Source organism: Hevea brasiliensis, chromosome 13 (genome assembly GCF_030052815.1).
Source record: "Hevea brasiliensis isolate MT/VB/25A 57/8 chromosome 13, ASM3005281v1, whole genome shotgun sequence".
Taxonomy (NCBI): Eukaryota; Viridiplantae; Streptophyta; class Magnoliopsida; order Malpighiales; family Euphorbiaceae; genus Hevea; species Hevea brasiliensis.
The window spans coordinates 38,344,721-38,368,975 of NC_079505.1; positions in this window are offsets into that span (position 1 = coordinate 38,344,721).

A 24,255-nucleotide genomic window follows, 5' to 3' on the forward strand; every position below is an offset into this window, starting at 1 on the left:
AATTGGTCATTTTCACATCACCTTGCAAGCAGAATTTTGGTATGTTCTCTCAATGAAAGTTGGCACATTTTGTGCCTAGTTTCACCTTCAATTGGTCTCATACCAATTGAGGTTACACATTTAAAGTTATAGGTCTATTTGCACACTGTCCTCTATGTGTCTTTCAAACCCCAATTCAAACACACATTTAACTTGCTCTACCTTAAATCCCCATACCCAATTCTGATGTTATACCATTCCATATTCATTTATCACTTCTTACTATGGTCAATTTGGACAGAATACAAACATTCTCAATACATCAATTACAACCCTAAACCACAAAGTCCAAATTTAGCAATATATGTACATAATTACACCTAATCATTACATATAATTTCCACTACTAATTTACATACACATTCATCAATTCTTCTATGTCAACATTCTGCCAATACTTCCATCAATACATACAATTATTCAAGGGTCCCCAAGCTGCGAAAACCTTCTTCAACATCAAAGTGCCCTACAATTTACCAATTCCCATCCAAGTGCATAAATCACCATATATATGTGAAATAATCCTCTAGGATATTAAATCACCATGATCAACATTATTTCTCATCAATTATATGCATAAATATCTCATCAAAACGTGACTCCATGGCTGTCCAAAATGAAAACAACAATAACTCTTCAAACTCAAAATTTTCCTTCACAAAACCAACACCCATAACATGCACACAAAACTTAACAAAGCTATCTTCAAAATTATGGACTTACCTTATGCTTGGAGCTTGTTAAACCTTGCTTAAACTTCTCAAATTTAGTATCAAACTCTTCCTTGTGATGAGTAGACAAAGTTTCATGAAGGAACCCAAGTGAATGGAGTTGAAATGGAGGGATGGATCAAGCTTGCATGAAAATGTCCATGGAGTTTCCTCTCCCTTCATTCACGGCAACTTTGGTACAATGGAGAAGATGAAGTTTCTGCCTTGGATAATGGATGTACACCTGCCCCACTATGTCTTTAGTTTATTCCTTTAGTGGCCCACTCACATTATTTAACCATATTATAAGTTTAATGTGTTATTTACACCATTTCCACTCCATTTTTGGCTATTTATTTTAGGTACCACTAAACAAATTTTTCATTTCATTTTCTAAGTGTAATATTATTTATTTTTAATGGAAATTTAGGTCAAAAGACAATTCGGGATGTCAAATGACCATAATGTGGCATTCCCAATTTTTTTTGTCTGTTTTCGATTTCTCACTTTTCTTTGTACTAATTATTTAATTTTTCTTTGATCTTTCTAATGATATTTATTCTTCAATAAGGGTCTATTTAAGTCTTAAAAATGTTTTCCAGGGTTCCCATAGTCAACGGTCCACTCAGTGACTTCCTGATCACCCATCGCTAGGTTTCCTCACTTATTCGGTTACATTTCTTTGCTATGATTTTTCCTTTGTTTTTCTTGTATTTTCTTTTTGTATTTCATTATTTATGTCTCCTCTCTCATAACAAGGTGTGGTTCTAGGCATCCTAGCTGTCCAACTTAGGGGTGTTATAGTGTGTCTGCCCTCAATATGTATTTCTTAAGTGGATTGATGAAATGCAATGATAATGCATGATTTGTAATGTTTGAGTTAGGGTTTGGGGTGAAAAATGAGACTTTGATCATGTGATGATGAAAGTAGGTTTTAATGGTCAATTAGTGACCATTTGGTTCCATTTAAATAAAAAATGAAGTGAATTGTGTAGTGGGATTGGAGTTTGGTGTGGCTGCCCTTGGTGACCTGCAGGACTGGGCATGAGTTCAGCAGGTTTGGGCAACAATAACTGGAATTGTAGAGGTTCAATTGGTGCAAGGCAAATTGTACATGAAACTACACATAATGGCACAACTTTGGTGAAGAAATCATGCCCAGAAAACCAAACCAAAGTGACCAAAAGATTGCCCTAATCTGGGTGACCTACATTCTGCCTAGGCAAAATGACCAAATGAACAGTGTTTAGTCATTTCATCATAACTCAGTGTAGAAAGGTCAAATTGACCTGAAATTTTACCAGCAACAAGCTGAGATATAGATCTACAACTTTCATGAAGAAACCTAACCCAAATTATGATCATAACATATTTAAAAAGTGACCTGAATTCATTGCTCCTAATACTGTAGATTTGGTCAGTCCAGAAATTCTGGAAAAATTACAATCCGGCCAGTTGTGGTTTTTGGGCCATAACTTGAGCTACAAAACTCCAATTGGAGTGATTCAAAAAAGAAAATGTAACTAGACAAAATAAGAAATAACTTTAATGTTGATCATTTTGCCAAATTTCCACTGCAAAAATGACTAATGGAACAGTAAACACAAAGCTTGAAAACTGAAAATTCTGTCCAATTAACAACAAGTTTAGAATGCAAAATGGGGTATGTTGGGAGTATTAAAACCAATGTACCTATTGTCCATGTAAAAGTCAACATTTTGTTGACTAATGAATTGAATAGTAACACTAAAACTTGAATTTCAAAAATTGTGAAACTTAAAAGTGTAAAATGCCCTAGTATACCTCGCAAGATTGGTTTGGATAGGTTGGCATGCCAATAGGGTTCTGTTAGCAGTACTGCATATGGCTTCATGTCATTCTGTGTTTCATGGCTTCCCATGCCATTCTATGACATAATAGCCTTTGGCTATGTTATTTGAGTTTTTACACTCGAGTTTTATCCCTGATGATTATTACAGCTTATTAGCTATTCTGTTGCACACCGGGAGACACAATGTGATCGATGGTGTGATGGTCCGAGGTACTTAGTACCCAGTACCAGTTTACCCGTTTATCCAGTCCAGTCAACTAGTATGGGTTACTCGGGCAATGATAATACATTTTACCAAATTTTAATCGAATAATACTACAATAAATATCAGAAATTAAGTCCACCCAAAAATGTAAACATACATTCTGCATACTTATTTTTATTTTATTTTATTTTACTTTATATTGTCACCACTAAGCAGAATTGCTTAGCGCGTCGCTTTTGCCACACACAGGTACTAGAGACCTAGCTGGGGAGCCTAGCAGACATCTGATCGGGTGAAATTTCAGACCTGCATCCAAAGTCCAGAGTCACCTCACATCTGCAGTGCATATGGTAGGACATTAGGACTTTGGGGTAGCATTTTGTATTTTGTGTTTTGTATTAGTTTTGGATTGTAACTATAAACTCTTCTAATTATTTAACAATGTAAACATATGAAATTTCATGTTATTGAAATTTTCTGTATAATGTATGTTGATAAATGAAATGTTGAGAAATATATATAAATGTGCTTCAAGTGATGAAGTGAACAGAAAAGTTCTGAAAATAGTATTGAGATTTTGAGATTGATTTGAAATGTGTGTAATGGAGTTCTGGATTTGGAAAGTTATATTGGAAGTGTCTTTTAAACAGGTTCAGAAGAACTGTTTTTCCAATTTACAACCGGCACTCTGTCGGATTTTCTATAAAAATTTCAAAAAAGTTCAGATTTATCAAAAATTGTAAATAAATGAATTAAAAGGGATAAATTGTAATTAAAATATGAATTGGTGGTCCGGCACACTGAGTGGCATAACTTGCTCGGCTACACTGTAGATGGGTAAGGGGTGTCACATTCTGGGTTTTGGTCAATTTACCAATGTTGTATATCTATGTCTTATTGAAAATTTGGGACTGATTTCATGTCATTTGGAGTTTTGTAGACCAAGTTATGGTCATTTTACTATTGCTGGTCAAGTGGCACTTATATTGCAAAGTTTAGGTCATTTTGAGGTCAAAGTCAATTCGGCCAGTTTTTGTAAGCCAATTTTGGTGATCATTTTGACTTGGTAATTGGCATTTCTGGGCTTCGTAGTCTTCACCAAAGTTGTAGCCCTATGTCTAAGCTTTTCAACCATATATATTTCATGTCATTTGGACCTGCTTTGAGTGAATTATGGCCAAAAAACTGACTACTGTTCATATGGTTAAAATCTGGGTTCATATGTTAGGCAATTCCGGATTTGGTCATTTTTTTTTAGGTCACTTCTAAGCAAAATTTGGGCAACACTTCTACATGAAAGTTGGCCTATTTTATGTCTAGTTTTACCTCTACTTGGCCTCATACCAATTAGAGCCACAACTTTACACTTATAACCTAATTTATACACTGCCAACAATCATAACCTGCATAAGAGAATTTACACTCCCAATTTGGCAATCCTCCTCCTCCTAATACTTCAATATTCATTCTTGGCACTTTTATATTTATTCAACACAATTCTAGCAAAGTAAATTGGGCAGAATACTCAACTAATATAGGCTCCCATGGCTGCCTAAAAATGGGCAGTCCAATAACTCAGCAATTCCATCAATTTTCATCACCAATCAACTCATCTCAAGCTAAACATAAACTTTACTTAAGAGAGGAAGTGAATTGGACACTTACCACTTTTTGGAGCTTGTCAAACTTCTTCAAATCTCTCCCTTTTTGCTCCCAAAATACTGCCCAATGTGTATAAACAACTTTTAATGAAGGAACCTTGAAGATTTCATGGCTTGATCTTGGTGCATGAGAGCTTAAAGCTTTGGCCATCCATGGAGTTTCCCTTTGGAATTGAATTTGGCTTGAAGATGAAGTGAAGAAGAAGAAGTGGCTTGTAACACCCTCCCTGTAGCAACTCCGTACATTTTACTGTTCTGGTGACTAGTGTTGGTCCGGACAGCTAGAACGTCTAGAAAAATATTTAAACTAAAGTGAGGAACCATAATTAACTCAAATATTAATAAGAAAAATTTAGAAAAAATTTTAGGAATAAAATACAACTAAGTCAAATGAGCCGGTGCCCAAGCGATGGGTAACCTAGTAGGAAGTTGCGGTTCTCGCAACTAGGAGCCCTAGACCTAGGGGAAAATTCATAAAATAATTTTGGGGACTCCAGAGAAGGGTCATTGAGGTTCCTATGGCATTAGAATGCCAAGAAAATATTTAGAAAAATTTTTCAATCGGTACAGACAATTTTGGTTTGTTAAGCCAGACGGAGGGCATTTTGGTCATTTCGCATTCAGAGGTAATTTTTGGCTGACTTGTCTAGTTAAGTAAATAATTATTATGACATAAAATGTGCATAAACATTACTAAAAATTAAATTGAAAATGAGTAGAGATGAAAAGAAAAGAAAATGAAAGAAAATACCTAATAATGACATCATATGATGTCATTAAAAACCTATCCACCAATCACAATTAAGCACCACTTAAATTAACCTATTAAAGAGGATAATTGAGACAAAGAAAAACAAATGCCATCTGCTCTTCCTCACCCAAAACCAGACGTCACACTCTCTCCCAAACCCATTCCTCCATGGAAGCTTAATGGAAGCTTGAGACAACCTACCAAATCACCTTGAAACCACAACCTTGCTTCACTAAAAATTGATTTTGCAACTTGAACAACCTCTAGCCAGCAAAAAGAAGAAGGAAGAAGGGAGAGACTTGGAAAAGTTAAAAAAAGAGGTTAGTGCCCAATTTATTCTCTCTCTCACTCAATTCATGTTTAAGGACATGATTTAAGTTGAAATTGTAAGTTTAATGCATAAATTGAACTTTGAGAACTTGGAGACTTGAACAAAATTAGGGTTTGCTCATGAAATGGTATATGAACATTGTAATGGTCAGTTAGTGACCATTTGAATGTGTGTGAGGAGGGAATAAGGTGAGTTGAGGCTTGGCATTTGTGTATGGGTGGGCTGCCCATGGTGACCTGCAGAATTGGACATGAGTCCAGCAGGTTTGGGCAGCCATAACTTGAATTGTAGAGGTTCAATTGGTGTTTGGCCAATTGTACATGAAACCATACACATAATGGCATAACTTTGGTGAAGAAACCATGCCCATAAGACGAAACCAAGTGGACCAAAAGCTTGCCCCAATCCGGTGACTGCGATGCATTTACAGAATGACCAAATGAACAGTGATTATTCATTTGGCCATAACTCAGTGTAGAATGGTCCAATTGACCTGAAATTTTACCAGCAATGAGATATAGACCAACAACTTTTATGAAGAAACCTAACCCAAATTATGATCAGAACCTATCCAACAAGTGAGTTGCAGTCACTGTTCACTGCACTGTAGATATGGTAAGTTTAGAAAAATTCTAATCCGGCCAGTTGTAGTTTTTGGACCATAACTTGAGCTACAAAACTCCAAATGGAGTGATTCCAAAAAGGAAATTTAACTAGACAAAATAATGAACAACTTTCATGTTGATCATTTTGCCAAATTCCCACTGCAAAAATGACTAATAGAACAGTAAAAATAAGATATAAAAACTGAAAATTCTGCTCCATTAACTTTAAGCTTAGAAATGGTATTGGCAACCAATACCAATAAATTTTGAATGCAAAATGTGGTATGTTGGGAGTATTAAAAACAATGTACCTATTTTCTATGCAAAAATCAACATTTTGCTTGACTAATGAAGAGAATAGTAACACCAAAACTTGAAATTCAAAAATTATAAAACTCAAAAGTGTAAAATGCCCTAGTATACCTAACAAGATTGGTTTGGATAGCTTGGCATGCCAATAGGGTTCAGTTAGCAGTACTGCATATGGCATTATGCCATTCTGTGATTTCATGGCTTTTAGCCATTCTGACATTATGTTGATACTTGGCCTTGTGCCAATGTTATTCTGACTTATTAGTATGTTGCCTGCACCGGGAGACACATATGTGACCGATGGTGTGACGGCCTGAGGTACTTGATACCCAGTGCCAGTTTACCCGTTTATCTAGTCCAGTCGTCCAGTATAGGTTACTTAGGCAACCAAAAATGAAAGTGGATAAATTTAATGAAATAATGAATACAACAAGTACAAAATAAGTAAGACTACAAATACTCATCGAAAATTTATTTGCAATAAGACATCAATACATTCACTGCATATTTATTTTTGGTTATTTCTTTTTATTTTATTATTGGCACCACTAAGCATTATTGCTTAGCGCGTTGCTTTTGCCACGCGTAGGTTCTGGAGATACTGACCGAGAGTCCAGTAGACCACAGACTGGGTGAGACCTCCTGCAGCTCTGCATAGTGTCTGTGTCACCTCACCATCTTCAGTGCATTGGTAGGACACTAGGTTTCATTTTGGTATTTTGTAACTAACTTTTATTTTCTCTTGTGTAATTGAGACTTATGTAATGTATTTTGATGTTAATGTAAATAGTGAAAATTGTGTTTATGAATGGAAAATTGAGTATTTATTTATTGCTTATATACGAATACCATGAGAAATGAATGATTGAGAAATGGAAATGTTGTTGAAAAATATTGAGATTTTGATGATTATTGGAGTTTAAGAATGAACGGAAATGATTATTGGAAGTGTTTTTCACAGGTTCCGAAGAACTGTTTTCTCCATTTTTAGCCGGTACTCTGCCGGATTTTCTATAAAATTTTCGGAATCTCAAATAAATTATAATTTCAATAAATGACTTAAATGAATTATATTTCACAAATTATATTCAAAACTATGATAAAAATAAATTAAGGAAGAATAAAACTGATTGAGATAAAATAGAGTGTTCTGGTACACTGTGTGACATATCTTACTCGGATATACTGTAGACGGGTAAGGAGTGTCACATGGCTGAAGTGGGATATGTTGTCCACTTAATGAATATACAAATCCATAGTGCTCCACTAAGGTGGATTAAATGTTTAATAATCCAAATTTTCCCTTAATTGTAATTATGCCGCAAATTCCTCACTATTTACATTTTATGTCAAATTTTCTATTTTCATAACATTTTCAAAATTTAATACTACTAATTTTTCATGGAAATTTAGGTCAAAATTCAACTCTAGGTATTAATTGATCAAAATGCCCCTCTTCGGGTTGTATTTCGGATTTTTCGGTGCTACCAATTAACTTCTTGACCCGCCGATTTCTTAAATTTTTGTTTTTATTTATATTGACTTACTAAATTTTCTTTGACATTTCCAATGTCAATTACACCTTTGTAGACCTTTAATTTAGTCCTGAAAATGTTTCCCCAAGTTCCCCGCGGTCTAGGGCTAGTCAACGATCCCCGCCGTAATTTTCCGGTGCGGTCACCCATCGCTATGGGTGTGGCTCGTTTAACTTAGTCACATTTCATTGCTCTTATTTTTCCTTTGTTTTTCTTGTATTTTCTTCTATTGTATTTCATTATTTTATGTCTCCTCACTAACATTTAAGTATAATTCTAAGCATCCTAGCTGTCCAGACAGACACTGGTCGCCGGAACAGTAAAACGTACTACTAAATATAGGGGTGTTATAATTCTCCCACCCCCCCCCCCCTTAAAATAAATTTCGTCTCAAATTTTTTACCTGATTTTAGTCTCTGAACAACTGTGAGTGCTGCCTTCTCATATCCTCATCTCGTTCCTAAGTAACTTCCTGTCCTGAATGATGGTTCATAACACCTTAACCAAATGTATACATTTATTTCTCAGCTGCTTCACCTCATGTACTAAGATCTTTATGAGTTTCCCCATCACATGTTGAATTTAAATTCATTTCACCTTTTTAAAGGTAAGTAATTTTGTGTGCTAATGAATCCACTCTTTCTAAGACCTTGTGTGGTTCTATGGAGTGAGAACATAGTTTTTCTCTTTTCTATACAATCATATAATCTTCTTTCCTTTAAATTTGTGTAAGACTTTTAACAATCTAATACAATATTTAATTTTTTTGTATAACACCAATATTCTCTTACTATTGTTCTGTCTAATATTTCAATTCATGTTTCCTTATTGAATGACCATTGAGGTCATGTTAGAATTATTTATCTAATCATTGGTCCTCTGACCATTCTAGTCAACAATCTTGCTCACTTTCCCATCATTGTGTCCTTTGCCTTTTATGTTTCCACTCATGAAATTCTCTTATTCATTAGTTCCTTGATTTCTCATGCTAGAATCCTTACTAGTCCTTCCGTCTCCTTTACTTACTCCAATCCTGTTACTTGCCCTCGTCTAGGTATTCTATATTTATCTCACACAAATGTCTCAAATGCCTAAATCATTTTTTTTTTTGACAAAAATATCAAAATAACTATAAGACTCCATATCGAGGTCTAGATATCTTCGTCCTCAAGGTATTCTTTTTAATTTATAGTCATACTAAAATCTCAAATTTTATAGTAATTCTTTTCGTATCGGTAGCTCACATTAGTGTAACCGAGTCACTGACTAATAGTGACCTTTCGATATGTTAGTTTTAAAGTTTTCAATTTCTAACTAAAACTTTCATTTTTATTTCCCGTAATAGTACTCTTCTATACCAAATCAAAGACTACTTACAAACATCCTTATCTTGGTATACCACGAGGAAGCACTGTTAGTAGTATGCCCTAGAGCATATCATTTAGTATGTATCTTGTACATATTTTTAATAATAAAAGGCATTTCCACTTTTCCGTTTACATAATATATTTATGTGTAATAGAAAAGGTCCATTGATATTTTGTTAGAAATATTATTCTTAAGTTGTTAAGAATATGAGTGACAATATTTCTAGCACAAAGTATCATAAATAGGTTCACAATCGAGGATACTTCATAATAAGGACATGACTTATCCAGAAAGATTGTATTCATTTTTGTTCCCAAGTTATTTATATGAGATATAAATAAGATGGAATGGTGAGTCTCATGCCATATAACAAACTTGATAGGCACTTATAAATGATAAGTAGGGACACTTATGACAAGCACATGGAGTTTACTCTTGTCAATGTTTTGTCATAAATCATATCGATGCATATAATCTTTAGACAGATATTATCTTGTATATAGGTAGTTTGAGTTTGATCTGCTTTCATACTTGTACTGTGTATGGGTATATGGGCATGTGTTGGCTCCTACTAGTTATATATGGAGGTAGGTGTTGATCAAGATGGAATCTGTTCCTCTAAGTAAATAGAGATAAAATCCTATGTTCATTTAATTGTTCTTGATGTATCAAGTTCCTGGCCAGGACAGATAGATTTATTCAAAAGAGTTTCGATGAGAAAAATCTTTTAATCAAGAACTGGAATTAAAAGAGAACATAATATTCATAGCAAATGGAGTTTGACATAAACCATGACTCTGAGTTGGGATTTTGTAAAGAGATTCTAGTGCCTGGTAACATATGATTATAGGTTCATTTAAGGTAAATCTTATTACTAATTGGGTGGCCATGGCATGCTATGCTAGTTGTTAACCATGGTCTATGAGGTTCATAAAATGATTTAGAGAAATCATTTATGGTAAGAAAGAGTTCTGATGATATTAAGAGTTGATATCATGTCTCATTGCCAATTAGTGATGAGCCTAGTAAGTCACACACATACACAAGTTATCACCTATTTAAATATGATTTAATTAATTAATTAAAGAGTTTAATTGATTAATTAAATATGTTTGGTTTGCAATTAGATTGCAAAGTCCCTAGCATGACTTGAAACCAAATATAGATTATTGGATGTATAATATAAGTTAAATTTATATTTAAAGTGTTTAAATATGAATTTAATTAATGAGAAATTAATTAATAGAGATTAATTAATTAATTTATATTTGATATAAATTAATTAGAAGAAGAAAAATAATTATTTTGGGTTGAGAACTCAAAATTAAGACAGGCATTTTGGTCATTTTGGACACGTGGCACCATGAGATGGTGCCACATGGCATTAAACCTAAGCTAGCCATATATTTTTAATCATGTAAGATGATTAAAATCAAGATTAAATATAGGTTTGACACTTGGCACAATGTGATTGGGTCACTTAAACCTAGAGCTAATCAAAAGGTGACATGTGGCTAGGGTTTAATGTGTTAACCTAGCTATTTAAGTGTGGTTATGAAAAGAAAACACAACCAGCAGCCTCTCCTCTCATATGTCACGCCACTTTGAGCCTCTCCAGCTATTTCTCTTCATCTCTCATCAATTCAAAGAGATTAGCCATCAATCTCTTGAATTAAGAACACTAGAAATTGTTTCTAGTGTATCTCTAATCTCTTAAAAGGCAGAACTTGAATTTCTAATTAATAGAAAAGGCTTTAGAAGCTGTTCAAGGGCTGCTATAGGTGTTCTTGGTGTGGACAAGCTAGAGGGACAACATCACATCAAGAGGTTAGTGTAATCGTTCTTGATTTAATCTAGGTTCTAAAATTAATCTGATTAATTTTAAAATCTTAAATGGCAAATACAGATCCAAAAACATATTAAAAGAGTTTTAATATGTTGTTTATCATTGAAATCAAATAGATAAAAATAAATCTTGCATGGTGCATGTGACCCTAGGTGAAAATTTTTGAATTCAATGGTATAATATTGTGTTTTTCACGCCTGCCTACAATTGGTATCAGAGCCACTATATTTGCCATTTAGATTGTTGATTATATAATTTAATTGTGTGTTTGATCATGAGATCAAGAGATTCATTGCTGGTTGCATCATGAGATGTGGCGTCACACATGGAGAAGCCACCATTGGTGGCGGCAACAATGGTTCCATGGGTGATTCAAGGTTTGGCTTTTAATTCTGCAATTGTTGTATGATCTAAGGCCTATTCTTTGACTAATTAAAGTGTTTAATTAGTTGTTTTAATCACACAATTAAATTATGATTCAAATCAGAATTTTAAAAATTGTTTGAATGTGATTCAAATCTGAATTTTAAAAGTTGTTTGAATGAGATTCAAATCTGAATATTTAAATTTGTTTGAATCATATTTAAATCTGATTTTTAAAATTGATTCAATAAAATTCAGATCTGATTTTTAAAAATATTTGAATGTGATTCAAATCTGATTTTTAAAAATGTTTGAATGTGATTCAAATCTGAATTTTTGTAGTTGAGTGAATGTGATTCAAATCAGAATTTTTTAATTTGTTAGTATGAGATTCAAATCTGATTTTTTTAATTTATTTGAATCATTTTCAAATCTGGATTTTTAAGTTGAATATGAGATATTCAATTTAATTTAAGTAGGTATGTTTTATTTAATTGTTAAATAGTGATATGCATGATGGATGATCATGGACTATAAAAGACCAATGTGATTGGATTTATTTCTTTTATGTTTCTTTGGGATTGTAAATTAATTAATTTATTTTAATTTATTTTGGGCATGTATTATTAAGTTTGTAATAATTTTTGGGTTGTAATTTCATTTATTTAAGTTCTTGTTAATTCGCCTTGGTATGCCAAGGATTACTATGTAATATTGGATTGCAAGAAGTTCAAGGAGGTCAAGAGCATTGGTGGGACCAATGGGAGGAATTCAATATCAAGTGTTGATTATGTACTCCTTCAGCAACTCTTGTAAAATGAATGAATGAAATGCACCTAGAATGCCCGATTCAATTCTTGGTGGCTCGAATCCCTTAGAAAGTCCATGATCATACCATATTTACTGCTTATCCATGAATGCATGAGATGTATGGGAATGTATGCAATTATATGATATATGCATGCTAAATGGATAATGTGCAAAGTGAGACCTTAATAGTAATTAGGATGGCTATAAAATCTTCCAAACAAATGATTAAGTTGGAAATGCTATAATTAAAGTAATTATAACATAAGCCCTCCATTGGGGCAATTATTTTAAGAAATTTTAAATAGTTGCATGAGATGCAATTAATTTAAGAGATTTTCTTAAGAATAATTGTTAAGCATGAGATGTTGTAAATATGTAAATGGTTTGGTGGCCAATATTGGATGTACTGAGGACATTAAAATTATTTGCATAATTATCGCTCAATGGGATCAACTTAACTAATGCAAGATAAGTCAATAATGGATGTACCGAGATTTTGAGCATTAGGGGCTAGGTAAAGGATTGAACCTCACATGAGAAGTGATGGGCAAGAGTTGCTCACTTATAGTTTATTGTAATTCCAATAATGGATGTACTGAGGATGATCAATAGAATTATAAGAATTCAATTACCCACTAGAAATCCATCCAACTAGGATTTCCTACTTTGGAAGTGTAGGGTTCGCTAAGTTAGTGGGAGGACCAATTTGATTAAAAGACCATAATCATTTTGGTTAATTACATGATACATTTACTAATTAATCTGGTTATTTTCTGCAATTAATTTTAAAATGAGCACAAAACAACCACCACCATCCAATATCCTTGCAAGCATACTTGATCACGACCTAATGCATGATTGGCTAAGAAATTTGAAACTTGTACCTTGAACATATAGGATATGTTCTAGATTCAAATGTTCCTGGTCCCTTACCTCCAGAGGCCACACAAGAGGAACATGAAACTTTGGACAAGTGGAAGGAGCATGATATGAGAGCTAAGTGTTACATGCTTGCTTCCATGAGTAATGAGTTAACATGAGAACATGCAGAGTGCGAGTGAGATCCTCCTTCACCTACAAGAGTTGTATGGTGAGCATAGCGGGAATGCTAGGTATGAGATATCTAGTGAGGATGTCCGAGGGAGAATGTTGGGGATCATGTCCACAAGATGATTTGGAACATCTTGACTTCAACATGGATTTCCAACTACAAACAGATTTGATCCTTAGTCTTTTAGAAATTTTGTGACAAATTTCTATATGACTAAACAGAATGCACCTTAGTTTACTCAACATGTTATTGCCCAAAAGAATATGATAAAGGAAAAGAGGTAGCTTTGATTGCATTTTCTTCAAAGTCCAACAAGAAGAAGCGCAATAAGAAAAAGAAATCTCGATTCTGGTCCTTCCAAGAAAATAGCTAAAAGGAAGATTAAAGTCGATAAAGGCAAAGGAAAGTGTCTCCAAAGTGTTTCCATTGCCAATAGTTCCATTGGAAAGTGTTTCCAGTATAGTAATCTAAATGAATGCAATGCCATGGTGAAAACCAACTCAAGTTCAAAATATATTTGGCACTTAAGGTTATGTCATGAAGATAGGATTGCAAAATTGGAGAAAATGGGGATTCTATCCTCATTGGGCTCTGAGCCTACTCCAACTTGTGAATCTTGCCTTCAAGGCAAATGACTAGAACACCCTTTGTTGGACAAGGGCTAAGAGAAATATTTTGGAGCTAATACATAGTGATGTATGTGGTCCATTTAAAGAAATGGCTAGAAGGGGCTTTCATTATTTTATTACCATGATAAATCAAGGTTTGGGTATTTGTATTTGATGAAATACAAACATGAATCCTTTGAAAAGTTTAAGGAATTTAAATCAAGTAGTAAATCAAACAGAAAAATATTAAAGCTCTTCGATCGATCGTGGAGGTGAATATTTGAATTTGATGAATACTTGAGAGAGCATGGCATTGTTTCTCAATGGTGTATCCGAAGGAGAAATCGTACCCTATTGGATATGGTACGTAGTATGATGAGCTATACCGATATGCCAATCTCCTTTGGGGATATGCATTAGAATCACTTTATATATTCATAGGATTCCATCAAAATCGCTTTCTTCCACACCTTATGAGGTATGGCATGGAAGAAAACCAAGTCTTAAGCATGTTAAGATTTGGGGTTGTCTATATCAAAAAGTCAACACCGATAAATTGGAGAAAAGGTCGATTTGTTGGATATCCAAAAGATAGTTTTGGATATTATTTTTATTTGCCTACTTCAAAAAGGTTGTGATAAGTAGAGATGCCACATTTCTTGAACATTGTTCAAGAAGGAGGCAAAGGAAGGCAAATAGAGTTAGAATTGGAGAATTCATGGATATAGATCTATCTAGTCAACCTATACCCATTGATGAAACATCTCTCGTAGAACAACGTATCTCACCCAGAGATATGGTTTTCTTCATGAAGAAGAACAAGAGTTGTCTACTCATGAAGAAGTAGATCATGGAGATGATCCACTTACCTATGAAGAAGCTATATCAGATATAGACTCTTCAAAATGGATTGATGCTATGAAATCCGAGATTGATTCCATGTATAAGAATCAAGTTTGGGATCTTGTTGACCCACCTGAAGGTATTGTACCTATAGGGAACAAATGGGTTTTCAAGAAGAAAATTGGTTCTGATGGAAAGGTAGAGACCTATAAGGCAAGGCTAGTAGCGAAAGGGTTTCGCCAAAGGCAAGGAATAGACTATGAAGAGACTTTCTATGCTTAAATCAATTAGGATTTTATTAGCAATAATACTATGATTATGAGATTTGGCGGATGGATGTCAAAATTTCTTAATGGATACATTGAAGAAAACATTTTCATGGAACAACCTAAGGGATTTGAATCCCAAGATGGTTCCAAGGTATGCAAGCTAAAGCGATCCATTTATGGGTTGAAACAAGCTTTGAGGAGTTGGAACATCCGTTTTGATGAAGCCATTAAATCTTTTGGTTTTATAAAATGAGGATGAGCCATGTGTATATAAGAAGGTTAGTGATCACTTTCCTTGTCTTATATGTGGATGACATCTTGATGGGTAATGATATATGTTGACGACTATAAAGGTATGGTTGTCAAATACATTCTCCATGAAAGACTTAGGGGAGGCAACCTATATTCTTGGGATTCGCATCTATAGAGATAAAGAATAATTGGTTTATCCCAAAGTCTATACTTGGAAAAGGTGTTAAAGAGGTTTAACATGCTTGATTCCAAGAGAGGATTGTTACGAGACATGGTATCCACCTTTCTAAAGAGATGTCTCCAAAGACACTCAAGAAAGAGATAAGATGGGATTCCATATGCTTATTGGAAGTTTAATGTATGCAATGTTGTGTACTAGGTAGTTTGACTAGCGGTATCAATCCAATCCAGTTTGGAACATCGATAAGAATATCCTTAAGTACTTGAGAAGAACTAAGGATTTATTCTTGATTTATGGAGGTGGAGACTTGCAATTGGATGGTTAGATTTCCAATCATATCGATGATAGAAAGTCTACCGATATGTGTTCATTTGTAATGGAGTGCTGGAAGAGTTCCAAAAAGAAGTCGCTTTGGATAAAGAAGTTCAACTTACGAAGTTCCTTCCATTGAGACAATAATGGAGCAACATACAAGCTAAGGAACTAAGGTCTCACACAAAATCCAAACACAAAGGCACTACCACATTATCGAGATATAGTTGGGCAAGCGATATAGCCATGCAGAAAATAACATCAAAATTCACTGATCCATTCACTAAGCCTTTGTCACAAGCTCGCTTAGACGACATCTTGAGAAGATGGGTCTAAGATATTGTAATGAATGGCTCTAGTGCGATGGGAGATTGTTAGTAGTATGCCTAGAGCATATCATTTAGTGTGTATCTTGTACATATTTTTAATAATAAAAGGCATTTCCACTTTTCCATTTACATAATATATTTATGTGTAATAGAAAAGGTCCATTGATATTTTGTTAGAAATATTATTCTTAAGTTGTTAAGAATATGAGTGACAATATTTCTAGCACAAAGTATCATAAATAGGTTCAATCGAGGATACTTCATAATAAGGACATGACTTATCCAAGATTGTATTCATTTTTGTTCCCAAGTTATTTATATGAGATATAAATAAGATGGAATGGTGAGTCTCATGCCATATAACAAACTTGATAGGCACTTATAAATGATAAGTAGGGACACTTATGACAAGCACATGGAGTTTACTCTTGTCAATGTTTTGTCATAAATCATATCCATATAATCTTTAGACTGAGATAATCTTGTATATAGGTAGTTTGAGTTTGATTTTCATACTTGTACTATGTATGGGTATATGGGCATGTGTTGGCTCCTACTAGTTATATATGGAGGTAGGTGTTGATCAAGATGGAATCTGTTCCTCTAAGTAAATAGAGATAAAATCCTATGTTCATTTAATTGTTCTTGATGTTTCACGTTCTGGCAGACAGATAGATTTATTAAAGAGTTTATGAGAAAAACTTTTTAATCAACAACTCGACTTAAAAGAGAACATAATATTCATATCAAATGCAGTTTGACATAAACAATGACTCGAGTTGGGATTTTATAACAGAGAGATTCTAGTGCATGGTAACATATGATTATAGGTTCATTTAAGGTAAATCTTATTACTAATTGGGTGGCCATGGCATGCTATGCTAGGTGTTAACCATGGTCTATGAGGTTCATAAAATGATTTAGAGAAATCATTTATGGTAAGAAAGAGTTCTGATGATATTAAGAGTTGATATCATGTCTCATTGCCAATTAGTGATGAGCCTAGTAAGTCACACACATACACAAGTTATCACCTATTTAAATATGATTTAATTAATTAATTAAAGAGTTTAATTGATTAATTAAATATGTTTGGTTTGCAATTAGATTGCAAAGTCCCTAGCATGACTTGAAACCAAATATAGATTATTGGATGTATAATATAAGTTAAATTTATATTTAAAGTGTTTAAATATGAATTTAATTAATGAGAAATTAATTAATAAAGATTAATTAATTAATTTATATTTGATATAAATTAATTAGAAGAAGAAAAATAATTATTTTGGGTTGAGAACTCAAAATTAAGACACAGGGGCATTTTGGTCATTTTGCAGTGTGACACGTGGCACCATGAGATGGTGACACATGGGATTACACATAAACTTGCCAAATGTTTTTTAATCATGTAAGATGATTAAAATCAAGATTAAATATAGGTTTGACACTTGGCACAATGTGATTGGGTCACTTAAACCTAGAGCTAATCAAAAGGTGACATGTGGCTAGGGTTTAATGTGTTAACCTAGCTATTTAAGTGTGGTTATGAAAAGAAAACACAACCAGCAGCCTCTCCTCTCATATGTCACGCCACTTTGAGCCTCTCCAGCTATTTCTCTTCATCTCTCATTAATTCAAAGAGATTAGCCATCAATCTCTTGAATTAAGAACACTAGAAATTGTTTCTAGTGTCCTGTTTACATCTCTAATCTCTTAAAAGGCAGAACTTGAATTTCTAATTAATAGAAAAGGCTTTAGAAGCTGTTCAAGGGCTGCCATAGGTGTTCTTGGTGTGGACAAGCTAGAGGGACAACATACATCAAGAGGTTAGTGTAATTGTTCTTGATTTAATCTAGGGTTCTAAAATTAATCTGATTAATTTTAAAATCTTAAATGGCAAATACAGATCCAAAAACATATTAAAAGAGTTTTAATATGTTGTTTATCATTGAAATCAAATAGATAAAAATAAATCTTGCATGGTGCATGTGACCCTAGGTGAAAATTTTTGAATTCAATGGTATAATATTGTGTTTTTCACGCTTCCGTTCCTACAAGCACGTAGCTTTACATAATAATCCCATGTCGGTACTGTAATCTGCAACTTATAATACAAACATTGAGAACATTACATAGTCACTATGTTATAACCTCATGGACTAGGTTTTCTAAGATCTTGTCTATACACTTATTTCCTTCTCTGTCATTTAAAGTCATATCAGTGGTCTCTTCATGTAATTATTTAAATTTAAAACTCATTACTTATATTTATGCCCAAGTAACCTATCAAAGCACTTGCAGGCGTTACGTATCGCCATCCCTGCAAACCCCTTCTCTGTCTTTGGTGACATTTGAGGGTACCTATCAAAGCACCTGCAGGCGTTACATATCGCCGTCCCTGTAAGCCCTTGGGTGGTACCCATCAGAGCACTTTACAGGCGTTACGTATCGCCGTCCCTACAAGCCCCCTGATACCGATATTCATTGTCTTTTAAAATCATATCAACCATATATTATCAATCCATGACTTTCCATGTAGGCAGTACTACTATCTGTAATCCATAATTGGTATACCAATCGATCCATACAATGTACATAAGCCTAGGTGTCACACCTTACCCCTCTGCAAGGCATAACATGATCCCGTAGAATACCTAATGAACTACCGAACTTCAACTACCGATAACTCATTAAGTACCCTACAAGGGATTTTAAAATAATTTTCTTACTTTTTATAAGTGGTGAGCATTTTCTAATAGGTATCAAAACATTTAATTAGAGTTTGAAAACTAGTTAAGATTTTTGTCCCATTTTATTTTTCCGCAAATTTTATAAAACTTTTGGTAGAGTGCCATCTGTATTTTGAGAAAACAGTTCTTCAAATACCTGTAAAAAGCACTTCTAATGATTTATCTCAACAACTTCATCAATTCCACAACAAATTCCAACCAATTTCAACATCATTTCTCAATTTCCAAAATTCAATAATCATCAAAATACTATTAATCAATTTCATTCAAATTAAAACAAAATACTTCCATTCATATTTCATTAAAGATAAAACAATTTATATACATCAGTACAAAGATTTACATTAAGAAAAATCTAAACCAAAATTTATTACAAGCTTTATACAACTCTATACAACTGCTCATGACCATTTTCTACATTTACATACATTACATACGTCAAAATAATTTTTATAATCAGGGTATAAAATATACCCGATAAACTTCAGGGTAGGTAGCTCCACAATCCTCAGCAGCTCACTCTGCTACTCCTTAGTCTCTATATCTGCGATAGCAATAACAGTTATCGCTGAGTACTAGGAATCAGTAGTGCACAACATACTAAAATAATCTTTATGCGGAATTTAAATCATATTTATTCAAAAATTAAACTGACATTAGATATAAAATTCAAAACATGATTTACAAGATTTTAATGCAAACAATTTCATTTCAAAAGTCTCAAAACACATTTCATAAAAACACACAGTTATATCATACCATTCGAAACAAATATCATCTCAATAGCCGGAGGCTAAGGAGAAGTCACATCACAAGGCTAGCTAGCTCAAATATATGAGAACCCATTCTTTTTCTTCTTCTACTAGCACACACCTCAACACTTCAGCCAGAGAAGGAATTAAAATTCGAAACTGATTTCTCCCACTAGTCATGCTAGTGAGGTATTCAAATATATGGTCATGACATTGTGGTTTCAAAGCTATCTTAACAATTTACTAAATATTTATTGCCATTTCAACACAAAAAAGTAACCTTTCAACAATTTAAATCAAAAGTATAAGAAACATTTCAAGACAATGGTGTCACAATGTAATATTTCAATTCATTCAAAGCAATGTGCAGAAGAAAATTTACAGAAATTCTATGTTGTGCACAAACCTTAAACGAGTTGCCTCTTGGCCGTGACTCGATTCCTCGGGTTCTTTCCAAGTATTCTTTTCCACTGAAACACACAGTTTCACAGTGTTTCAGTATCATAACATATCATAAATCTAAAAATAAATTCAAATTTACTTTTACCTAGCTTTAATATGCTAAACTTGGCGTTCTTTAAAATTTGTATTTCGGGGTTACTATTCATGACACTATTCAAGTCAATTTGTTGACTTTATAAGGCTTAACAGGTATGGGAATTCTAATTTCACTCACATACCACATTTTAGTTACCTAACTTGTTGGTTTTGGTTCTTTTCTCAAATTTTAAGTCCTTTAGGAAAAATTTTAAATTTTCAGTTTTGGTATCTTATGTTGCACTTTTTCATTGGTCATTTTCTATTAGAATTTGGCTATGTTTTCTTCATAGAAATTGTTCCTTATTATCTTAAATTTATTCTCCTTTTTGAATCACTCCATTTTGTAGTTTTGTAGCTCAAGTTATAGCCATTTGAATCATGGCTGCCGGATTGGACTTACCCAGATTTCTGGGCAAATTTCTGGGTTCTGACAGTTTTATGTCACCAAATTTGGGTGGCTAAATGACTTGGTTAAGGGCATAATTTGGGTTTGTATTCCTGATGAAAGTTTTAGGTCTATATCTCAGCGTTCCACTGGTAAAATTTCAGGTCATTTAGACTTGCCTAGCCCAAGTTATGGCCAAATGAACAAACACTGTTCATTTGGTCATTTTTGTAAAGGGCAGAACACTCACTTCCGAATTTGGCCAATCTGTTCACTATGCTATGGTCACTTTTTGGGCATGATTTCTAAATGAAAAATGTGTAATTTTGTGTCTAGTTTCATTCCAAATTAGCCTCACACCAATTAGGTTGGTAAATTTTCAGTTTTGGTCCCTTAAAGGGACCTTGTTCCTGCTGTCTGCAGCATGTTCCTAAGCAATCCGAATTTAAACCTAATTCTAACACTTCCAACATACCACAATTGGTCACAAATGACCATTTTTTAGCTCAAACTATGTCAAACACACCATTTGACCAATTCTCCAATTTTTTGTCTTCTAAAAGCCTAGGCCAAACCGTAATTCACATATTTGTTACATTTAACTAATTCAAAGCATACCAATACCATTTCTCACTCATTTAAGCTTACATACACTTTTAATTCAATTAAATTCATGCATTTCCATCTCAAACCCTAGCTGGCTGAAATTTACATATAGTCCTCCAACACTTGTTTTCATTTGATTTTATGTTCATTTCTAAGTTCCTTAAGCTAAAATCACAAAGATTAAACTAAAAGTCTCAAGTTAACTCACCAAGCTTGATGCAGAATTTTCAAACTTCCTTCCTTCAAATTTTTCTTCTTTCTTTCCCTTAAATCTTCTTTCCTAGTTGCCCAAACAAAATCTAGTTATGGTAAGAAAATTTTCTATGGTGGGATTTGTTGTCTTTAAGCTCACAAAAGAGCTTCAATGGAGGTATTTGGAGAGGGAGGGTTGAGAGAGAGATAGGTCATGATTTTGAAGAAGAAGATGACACTTTTTATTTTTTTTTTCTTTCTTTTATGTTTTTTAACCTTATGGAAGACCAAAAATTATCTTAAATAAATTTTTTAATTATAATGTTTATTGCATCATGCATAATGTCATGCATGATGTCATCACTTTTCACTTTTCTTTTTTCTCTTTTTTTTCCTATTTATTTTTTCATTAGTTCTTTAATTTAATTCTTGATCCCAAAATTTTCTTTTCTCAATTTTTATTTGACAGCAAGTCAGGAGTCAGCTCTAGGGGTCAATTGACTAAGTTGCCCCTCGCTGGTTCGATCCGATTTGCAAATAATTTAATATTTCTTCCAAATCCCTAACCTAATTATTTGACCAGCTTAACATTTCTTTTTTGTGATTTTCTATTTTCCATTGTGTTCACAATAGTCCTAAGGACCACGGCGTCACATTTTACGATTCGAAATTTGAGTTTAAATCGATCTCGCAATCCTTCCAGAGAAGGTCACCCATCGTTGTGACTTTTAGCTCATTTAACTTCTTATGTTCTATTTTTCTTATTTATACTTAACTAATTGACAATTACTAATTATTTGCGTTTGAGGCTTATCTAATTGTCTTAGATGTGGTTCTAATCCTCTTAATTGTCCAGACCGACACCAGTCACCGAAATAGTGAAATATACCAGGCTATGCAAATAGGGGTGTTATAATTCTCCCCCTGTTAAAATAAATTTCGTCTCGAAATTTTACATGGTATCAATTTCTGAACAGCTGTGGATGCTGTCTCCTCATGTCCTTCTCTCGTTCCCAAGTAGCCTCCTGGCCCGAATGATGGTTCCACAGCCCTTTTACCAATGGTATCTGTTTGTTCCGTAGCTGCTTCACCTCATAAGCCAGAATCTCTATGGGTTCTTCTTCATATGTGAGGTCTAGATTTACCTCAATCTCTTCTACTGGTAGTACATGAGATGGGTCTGATCGATACCTCCTCAACATAGACAAATGGAAGACATTATGCATCTTCTCCAACTCTGGAGGTAGTGCCAACCGATATGCCAAAGGACCCACTCTTTCCAGAACCTCATATGGCCCAATAAGGTGAGGACTTAGTTTCCTCTTTCTGTCGAATCTCATAATTTTCTTGCAAGGGGAAACCTTGAGGAATACTTTCTCACCCATTGTATACTCAATATCTCTTCTCTTCACATCAATATAGGACTTCTGACAGTCTGATGCAGTTTTAAGTCGATCTCTGATCACCCTGATCTTCTCCTCAGTCTACTAAACAATTTCGGGCCTAATCATCTTCCTTTCACCTACCTCATCCCAACACAACAGGGTTCTACATTTTCTTCCATACAAAGCTTCATATGGAGGCATTCCAATGGTTGATTGGTAGCTATTTTTGTAAGCAAACTCAATCAAAGGCAAGTGTGTATCCCAACTGCCCTCAAATTCAATCACACAAGCCCGTAGCATGTCCTCCAAGATCTGAATTACCCTCTCAGACTGGCCATCTGTCTGTGGGTGGAATGCCATACTGAAGTTCAATCTAGTTCCTAGGGCTCTCTGAAGACTACCCCAGAATCTAGAAGTGAACCTAGGATCTCTGTCTGATACGATGGATACTGGCACTCCATGCAATCTTACTATCTCATCAATGTACAACTTGGCCAATCTTTCTAAACTGTAGTCCATGCGGACTGGCAGAAAATGAGCAGACTTGGTTAGTCTATCAATAATGACCCAAACTACATTATGACTCTTCTGTGTCCTCGAAAGTCCCATCACAAAATCCATTGTTATTCTCTCCCATTTCCATTCTGGTATGGGTAGTGGATGTAACAAACCAGCGGGTACTTGATGCTTTGCCTTCACTTGCTGACAAGTTAGGCATTTGGAAACAAATTTTGCCACATCTCTTTTCATACCCATCCACCAGTAATGCTCCTTTAGCCCTCTATACATTTTTGTGCAACTAGGGTGCACGGCAAAAGGAGACTTATGTGCTTCCTTCAAAATGATCTGCCTCAAATCAACCTCATTAGGAACACACATTCTGCCCTAGTGTAGCAATAGACCATTATCTCTTATTGAGAATTCTAGTTTCTTGCCCTGTCAAACTTTCTCCAACAGCCTCTGATACTTCTGATCATTCTGAGCAGCCATTCTGATCTGATTAGTCAACACTGGTTGTACATGCCATGCAACTGTTGTTTGCCCCTCATTATTAATCTCTAAGCTGGTATGTAATGATCTCAACTCATGTACCATAGACAAAGGAGTAACCCATAGACTTGCCATAGTCTTGCGACTTAAGGCGTCAGCCACAACATTAGCTTTCCCTAGCTGATAGTCTATCAGACAATCATAGCCTTTTATCAACTCTAACCATCTCCTCTGTCTCAAATTCAACTCCTTATGAGTGCTTAAATACTTCAAACTCTTATGATCTGTGTAGATGTAGCACTTCTCACCATATAAATAGTGTCTCCAGATCTTAAGAGCAAACACAATAGCTGCAAGCTCTAAGTCATGTGTCGGATAATTCCTCTAATGCGGTTTTAGTTGGCGTGATGCATAGGCAATGACATTTCGATCTTGCATCAGTA